This window comes from Ichthyophthirius multifiliis, assembly GCF_000220395.1.
Source record: "Ichthyophthirius multifiliis unplaced genomic scaffold scaff_1120509251073, whole genome shotgun sequence".
Classification (NCBI taxonomy): Eukaryota; Ciliophora; class Oligohymenophorea; order Hymenostomatida; genus Ichthyophthirius; species Ichthyophthirius multifiliis.
In genome coordinates this window covers 21,894-30,465 of record NW_004086229.1, presented here as the reverse complement: position 1 = coordinate 30,465, position 8,572 = coordinate 21,894, and the positions used below count along the sequence as shown (strand labels likewise).

Sequence of the window (8,572 nt, the reverse complement as noted above, 5' to 3'; positions counted from 1 at the left end):
ATATTTATATTTATTATTTTAGTTTAAAAGATTTATGTTTGTAAAATGAATAAAACACAAACTAATTACAAAATACTGTTTAATTGTAAAAACAATTAGAATTATAAATAAGAGATTTAAAAGATTAAAATTAAAAAGATAATAATCAATTAGCGAATTTAAAATAGAAGTAAATAATTTTTTATTTTTCTTTTTTAAAAAAATATATAGATTTGTTGAATAAAATAAAGAAAGCCAATATAAAGTTAATGATTTATAAAAGAAATTATAATAAAATTCTATAGAATTCGATAAAGAAAAAAATAATCTTTAATAATAAGTTGATGATAATTAAAAAATAATGAGTTTATTAAATGAATAGTAAAAAAAAAATTTAATTTTTAAAATATATTAAAATAAATAAATAATAAAAAAAAGAATATGTGATCTATAAAATTAAATAGATTAAAACGAATCATAAATAAAATAGTAAAATGAATAAAATGATAAAAATAACGAATTAATATAACTATTACAAAAACAATTAGAATAAAATGCTGAATAAATAAATAAATAATAATAAAATTTATAAAATGTTCTATTATAAAATGATAAAGATTTAAAGGAAAAAGAACTTCTTTTAAATTAATTAAAAAATTAAAACGAATCCGAAAAAATTAAATTAAATTAAATTATTGGACAATAAAATGATGAATTATAAAATATTTTAAATAAGTAATATTTTTTTTTTATATATATATAATATATTTTATAAAAGATTAAATGATACTTAGCTTTAAAATGAACTCAAAAATAATGAAATTAAAGCACTATTAGATTAAAAGAAAAGTCTTGAAGATTAAATCGAAAATAAAAAGAAAAATTTAAATTAAAAAGACGATAAAATTAATTAATTAAAATAATTGTATTTCTTATATATATTAATAAATATATTAAATTAAAATTTATTAATTAATTTAGAATCAATTAAGTTTAATTAGAAAATGATAAAAAGGTTAATTAAATTGAATTAAATAATCAAAAAAATCAAAAAGAAATAGAAAAATAAAAAATGATTTGACTTTATAATTAAATGATTAAAATGAAGAAATATAATAATTAAAAAAATCGTAAATTTTTTAATATATATTTATTTTTAAAAATTATATCAAAATAGTTTAAATGATGTTTATTTACAAAAGGATTTAAAATTAAATGAATTAAAAGCACTTGAAGATTTAAAAAATGATTTAGAATAAAAAATTGAAGAGCTTAAATAAAATAGTTAAAAAAAGATGAATAAATTAATAATTTAAAATAATAGTAAATAAATATTTTATTAAAATAAAAAAATCTTTTTAATAGAATCAATGAGAATGATTAAGAAAATTAAAAGAAAATATAAGAATTAGAAGCTTAATTATAGAAAACTTAAACAATATTAGAAAAAGAAAAATAAAAATAAAGAAAAAATTAAGAAGAAAAAAATAAGAGAAATATAAATAATAAAATAAAGACGTAAAAATAATAAAAATATATATATATATATATATATATATATTTTATATATATATATTATATATAGTTAAGCTGATTAAGATTCACATAGATAATTATTAGAAAATGAAATTGAAAACTTTAACAATCTTATTTAAGAACAAAATAATTTATAATAAGATTTAAATAATAAATTATTAGAAAAGGATTAAGAAATATAAAAATTAAATTAAAAGTTTAAAATCACTAATATATATATACATATATTTTTTTAAAAAAAATATATTAAAAAATAGTATATAAGATGTATTAAACGATTCTATGAAATAATTAAATATTTAATAAAATGAATTTAAAAAGCATGAACATTAACTTTAAGTTGAAAAAGAAGGTTTAGTTTAAAATTTAAAAGAAAAAGATTAAAACATATCAAAATTAAAAAATGGGTAACAATATTTTTATTAAAATAAAATAAATTATTAATAGATTAAATGATCTATTAAATTTAAAGGATTTAAATGAAAACAAAATAAATTATCTTGAAGATTTAAGAAAATAACTTGAAAATATGTGTACTTAATTATAATAAAATTTATAAGAAAAAGAAGATTAAATTTAATAAATTAAAAGTCTTTATGATGAATTGAATAAACAAAAAGATAAAAAAATAAATGATTTATAATTATTATAAGAAAGAAAATAAAAATAATTAGAAAATGAAAATAATAATTTATCTTAATAAAACTAAAATAAAAATAATTAAAATAATAAACTAAAAGCCATTGTAAATGAACTAAGTCTTTAAAATAATTTAAAAGATGAATAACTTCAAAATGAATAGAATACTAAAAAATATTTAAACTAATAAATTGAAGATCTAAGACAATTAATTAAATAAAAAGAAGATGAAAATGATATTTTAAATTAAAAGTTATTTAATATTTTAATTTTATTTTTTAAATAATTTTATAAAGGATAAGAGAATTAAATAATTTGAATAATTAAAAAAATAATGAAGTAGAATTATTATTCTAAAAAAAATTGGATTATTTTAAGATTAGATTAATAAATTAAAAGAAAGTTTAAAAGATAAAGATTAATAGATTAAAAGGTTAGAATCAAAGTAAAAATAATATATATATTTATATATTTATATATATTTATATATAAAAATATATCATATATAAAAATATTAATATATGTAAATAGTATAGCCCAATTATGTTTAGAAAATGAAAAAAAATAAAGTGAAATCGAAGCTTTACAATAATTAAAAAAAGAATTAGAAAGAAAAAATGAAGAATTAAAACAATTAATAGGCTTAAAAGATGATTAAATTAGATAATTATAAAGAGCGTAAATATATATATAATATGAATTAAAAAATAAGATATTTATTAAATTTATAAATAAGTATCGAAGAAGCTAAAGTACAGAATGATAAAAGAAATAAAGAAATTATTTTATAATTAGAAGAAAATTAAAAATAATATTAAGATGGATAATAAAAACTTAGTGATTTAATAAATGAAAAAAATTAACAATTAAATAATTTAAAACAAAAATTAAAAAATTTAAGCCAATTATTAAAAGGAAATGTAGAAGAATTAGAAATTTTAACAGAATAAATAGACTCATGAAAAATAATTATAAAAATAAATAATATATATATATATATATATAAATATAAATTTATATATATTTTTTTATATCTAATAAAATATTATATATTCTTTTTGTTACAAGAATAATTCTTTTATATAATAATAATTATATATAAGTATTATTTTTTTATTTTTTTTAAATATAAAAAACTACTTAAATTAAAAAAATGAAAATATTAAATAATTTTATATTAATAAAAATAGAAAAATAATTTATTTAATAAACAAATAATCTTTTTATGTTAAACTAAAACATATTGATATTATATATTGCCCGCTTAGCTCAGTCGGTAGAGCGCAAGACTCTTAATCTTGTGGTCAGGGGTTCGAGCCCCCTAGCAGGCTAACTTTTTTTAATTTAAATTTATTATCTTTTATTATAATATTTTTAAAATTAATTTATATAATTAAAAGATATATATATTTTTATATAAATAAAAATTTGTAATATATTAAAATAAATAAAATACTTATATATATGTTTCTTTAAATATGATTAATAAATTACAAAATTTTTTTTATACAAAAAAAATAAAATATATCTTATGTTTTATAAAAAAAATACTAAAAAAATTATAAAAAATGTAATTAAAAAGTAAAACAATACATTATTATTTTTAAGAAAATACTTAAATAATCATATTTTAAATATAATAATATTTAAATATAAATATATGATATTATGTATATATTTTATTTATTTAGTTAATATACTTTTAAGAAGTTGTCTAAAATTAATTGTGAATTTATTTATTTTTATAAAAATTATTTTAGTATGAAAAATTAGTTTTTAAACATATTAATGAATATATTATTCATTTGAGAAAAAAAAGAAAAAAATAAAATAAAATAAAAATATATAAAATTATTATTAAATATATATATATATAAATATATATTTATTTATTATATTTATTTATATATATAAATATATATTTAATTTATATTTTATTTTATTATATTTTAATAAAAATAATTTTTTATTTATATAATAATTAATATTTTTTTTTTAAAACAAAAAAGAAATGTATTATAATTGCCAATAATGCCCTTTATATTTTAAGCTAACAAATTCTTGTTCAAATTTTATTTAAGAAATCCCCTATTTTATAATACCTTAATAACCTATTTTTGTATTATTTTCATTCTCTATATACTTACTAGGATTTTTATATATTTTAATTCTTCCTATATACACTCGTAATCTCCGTTAGGTACTATTAATGATTTTATTTAGTCTAAATATTGGCTTATGTGAATTAATAAAGCATATATTAAATTAAGAAAGACCTATTATTAGTTGTTCTAAAGGAAGAGGCATGCCATCAACACACACATCATTAATAATATGTCTTTTAATATGGCTAATATGTGAAAAGAATCACTTTAGAAATAACAAAATTATAAAAATAGAATATATTTATGCAATATTAGGTAGTATATACATTCCTGCAGGTAGGTTTTATATGAATTATCATTTTTTAGAATAAATTTTAATAGGAGGTTTTTTGGGAGGATTTTTGAGTATTTTTTTTTTAAAATAATAATATTTTACGAAATTAAAATTACTTAATTTTTTGTTAATTTATAAAAGATAATTTTTATAATACACACATAAAATATAACTGAAAATATTTTTTTCATATATTATTATTATTATTAGAAAAAAAACCCTATATAATCTCACCATTTTACTTCCAAATTTCACCAAAACCTTCCATATTATCCATTAAAAAGCATCCTCTATATATATCACCATTCTAAAAATAATAACTACCATATCCTTCCCTATAATCTTCAAAATAATGCCCATAATATATTTTATCTCCTATTTTTTATACACCATATCCGTGTTTTTTTCCTTATTTAAAATTTCCTTCATACCAATCTCCTTCAGGCCATATTATACGCCCTTTTCCTTCAATTTTTCCATTTAAAAAATAACTTTTATTGTTTTTAAGAAATAATATAAGAAAAAATTTTTAAAAATACCCTTCAAAATAACTACCATCTTCCCAAAAAATAATACCTCTTCCACAAGACTTTTTAGTAATTTCACTAAATTATTTAAAAGCAATATCTTATGTTTTTTAAACGTCTCTTTTAATAAAAAAGGATTTGTTTGATTTTCTAAATGAGGTTAATCAAAAATAAATTAAGCTGTATAAAATATATATAAATAATAATATATATATATATATATATATGTATAGATATATATTTTATATTACGTAGTTTTTATAATGTTTATTTTACTTCATTTGTTAATGTTTTTTAAATTAAAAATTTATTTCTTATTCATTTTTTTATTATTCTTATATGAATTATTTATTACTTATGTCATTAAAAGGGTAAAAATATCCTCCTTTTAATAAATCTGTTATTTTTTATTAAAGATTTATTGTTTATTAAACAAAGACATGATTTTTATAATCAAACTCGAAAATATTTTGTAATTAAATTTTAATAAAAGGATCTTCTAAACAATTTAAATTTTTATCTAAAATATTCTATAAAAATTAAACATGTTTTATTATATAATCATCTATATATTTTTCTTATAATTAATGTGTTTTCCATATATCCACTATTATTTAATAAAAAATTTAATCTAATTTTTACACTATTTTTTTTTAAAAACATTTCCTTTGTTTTATACAAACTCTTATATCTAATTTAAATTGAAATTTTGATGATTTATTAAGTGTTTTAATTGGCATTATTATTATGAACAATATAAACTAAATTTTTCAGAACAATTATAATCAATGCAAACAAACTCGGCTTTATTAAAAGTGTGTTAATGACAACATAAATATTATTAATACATCTTAAGAAAATATAAAATTTTAATAAATATAATAAAAAATATATATATATATATATATATATATATATATATTTATTTATTATTTATTTTTATCTTTAAATATATATTATTTACAGTTTTATATATCTAAAAAATATTATTTATATATTTTATATACTAACGTATTTTTTTTTAATTTATATTAAATATTAGTTATTTATTAATATAAAAAATAAATAAATGAATATGGATTCTAAATCTAATTCTGTTTCAAGCTAAGGTGATGAAGTATTTGAGATTCCATAATAATTAAAAGATTTCCTTGATAAATAAAAAGAAGATTAAATAATTACTAATTAGTAATAATAACCTCCTTAAAAAAATATTATATCAACAAAAGTTACTACAATATCTCCTGTAAAAAATGTTTCTTCGAAACCGAAACCAATTGCGCCGAGATAAAGCTGGAGAAGTGGAACAAACGGACTTTTTGAACTATTTGCGGCTAAAGATGAAGAAATTGATTACTGGAAATCTATGTGTTTATAGTAAGAATATACAATTACTGAATAAATAGAGCTCATAGATAAAGAAAAAGAAAATTATTAAGAATAAATAAGAAAAATGAATTCATAATAAATAAGAGAATAAGAAGATATGTAATATATATATCTATCTAAAATAAATAAAATAAAATAAAATAAAATATGAAAATGATATATATAACTATATATATATATATAATATATATATATATATATTATATTTATATATATATGTATATATATAAATTTATATTATTATTAGATTAAGATAAAACGAATTGTAAATTAAAGAATTATTAAATAATTAATAATGTATATAAAATTAATTATAATAAAAACTGGATTAAAAAGAATAAGAATTAGAAAATTTTAAATAATAGTAAATTTTATTATTTTATTTTTTTATGAACAAAAAAATAACATTAATAAAGAATGTAAAATACATAATTTGAAAATTAAAATTAAATAAAATAATTAAATTTAATTAATAATTCTTTATAAAATGAATTTGATGAGAACAATAAAAAATTTTAATAATATATAGAAAAATTAAATAATGATAATTAAAAGTTATAGGCTTTATTTTATTTATATATATTTTAATATATTTTTTTTTAAAATTAAAGATTAAATGAAAATTATAATTTATTAGATGCATAAAATAAAAATATATTATAAAATTAAATGAATGATTAAAAATAAATTAATAATGAAATTAAATAATTAAAAGATAATTTAAAAAAAAAGAAGATGAAAATCAAAAGTTATAAAATAAAAAATATTAAAAATATAAAAATATAAAGTTTAAAAATTAATTAAAATGAAAATGATTCTTTAATAAAAAAATTATAATAAAATTTATAAGAAATACAATAAAAAATAAATATAAATAATGATAAATATTATTAAGATATAAATGAAAAAGATTAATAAATAAATAATATTAAAAAGACGTAAATAAAATAAAAAAATATTTTATTTAAAAATTAAAAAAGACTTTAAGATTAAGATAATAAAAATAAATAAAAGAATAAGAATTAATATATGCAAATTAATAAATACAAGAAAATTAAAATTAAATTAATAAACTAGGTTAATAATTAGATTAAAAATAATAGGAATTATAAAATTTATAAAAAACGTATTATATAAAATAGATTTAAATTTAATTATATATAATTGTATATAATTTAATATATATATATATATATATAAAAATTTTTATATTTTTTTTAATATATTTATTATTTTTTTATTTTTAGATTTTAAGATTCAAATAAATTTAAAGATTAGTTAACAAAACAATTTTAATAAATATAAGAAGCTGAATAAAAATTATATTAAGAAAATTAATAATTAAAATAGGATTTTAAATAATAATTAAAAGATAATAATCAATTATAAAATAGGTTACATATTTATTTTATTTATTTTTAAAAATCATTTTTATAAAAGTTTATTTGAATGCAATAGATTAAATGACTAAAAAATATAATAGTTATAATAGGTTTAACAAGAATTAAAAGATTTATAAGAAAAATAATGCAAGTTAAATTAAGAATTAGGACTATGTAAAAATAGCAATTCTTAATTAAGAAATAAGTAATTAAAAAATTTATATTTATTTAATAATACATTTTTTTAAAAGGCTTTAAGTAGCTTTATAATATAATGAATTATATGATAATGATATAAAATAAGCCTAAATACAAAAAAATTTATTAGACAATTAGATTATTTAGATAAATTAATAATTAATAGATAAAGAAAAAGATATAAATGAACTAAAAAATAAGTATGATTTTATATTCTTAAATTGATTTATTATTATAAATATTATATTAGTTTAAATAATATTATTATTGATAAAGATTCAATAATAAATGATTTATAAATTAATTAATAATAAAATTAAAAAAAATTTGATTAAGAATTAAAAAAATTACAATGTATCATAAAAGAAAAAGAAGATGAAATTTAATAAATAAAAAAAGAGTAAAAATATAATTACAAATTTATATATAAATAAATAATATATATATATATAAATATATAAATATATAAATATATAAATATAT

At 13.2% G+C, this 8,572-nt stretch overlaps 1 non-coding gene across 1 annotated transcript, besides 22 other annotated features; it reads left to right on the top strand.

Moving 5' to 3' along the window:
* Positions 1–1,443: 1,443 nt before the first annotated feature.
* Positions 1,444–1,476: a microsatellite.
* Positions 1,477–1,512: 36 nt separating this feature from the next.
* Positions 1,513–1,563: a microsatellite.
* A 607-nt stretch (positions 1,564–2,170) lies between these two features.
* Positions 2,171–2,203: a microsatellite.
* Positions 2,204–2,608: 405 nt separating this feature from the next.
* Positions 2,609–2,662: a microsatellite.
* Positions 2,610–2,644: a microsatellite.
* A 476-nt stretch (positions 2,663–3,138) lies between the features above and the next one.
* Positions 3,139–3,178: a microsatellite.
* Positions 3,179–3,310: 132 nt separating this feature from the next.
* Positions 3,311–3,365: a microsatellite.
* Positions 3,366–3,412: 47 nt separating this feature from the next.
* Positions 3,413–3,485, top strand: IMG5_138490. Its single transcript has one exon. It is a non-coding gene; the product is annotated as a tRNA-Lys (tRNA).
* Positions 3,486–3,538: 53 nt separating this feature from the next.
* Positions 3,539–3,607: a microsatellite.
* A 166-nt stretch (positions 3,608–3,773) lies between these two features.
* Positions 3,774–3,810: a microsatellite.
* Positions 3,774–3,816: a microsatellite.
* Positions 3,817–3,890: 74 nt separating this feature from the next.
* Positions 3,891–3,933: a microsatellite.
* Positions 3,934–4,015: 82 nt separating this feature from the next.
* Positions 4,016–4,076: a microsatellite.
* Positions 4,021–4,102: a microsatellite.
* Positions 4,033–4,104: a microsatellite.
* Positions 4,105–5,309: 1,205 nt separating this feature from the next.
* Positions 5,310–5,361: a microsatellite.
* A 647-nt stretch (positions 5,362–6,008) lies between these two features.
* Positions 6,009–6,042: a microsatellite.
* A 584-nt stretch (positions 6,043–6,626) lies between these two features.
* Positions 6,627–6,657: a microsatellite.
* An 8-nt stretch (positions 6,658–6,665) lies between these two features.
* Positions 6,666–6,738: a microsatellite.
* A 524-nt stretch (positions 6,739–7,262) lies between these two features.
* Positions 7,263–7,296: a microsatellite.
* Positions 7,297–8,316: 1,020 nt separating this feature from the next.
* Positions 8,317–8,364: a microsatellite.
* Positions 8,365–8,510: 146 nt separating this feature from the next.
* Positions 8,511–8,572: part of a microsatellite that runs on past the window's edge.
* Positions 8,512–8,572: part of a microsatellite that runs on past the window's edge.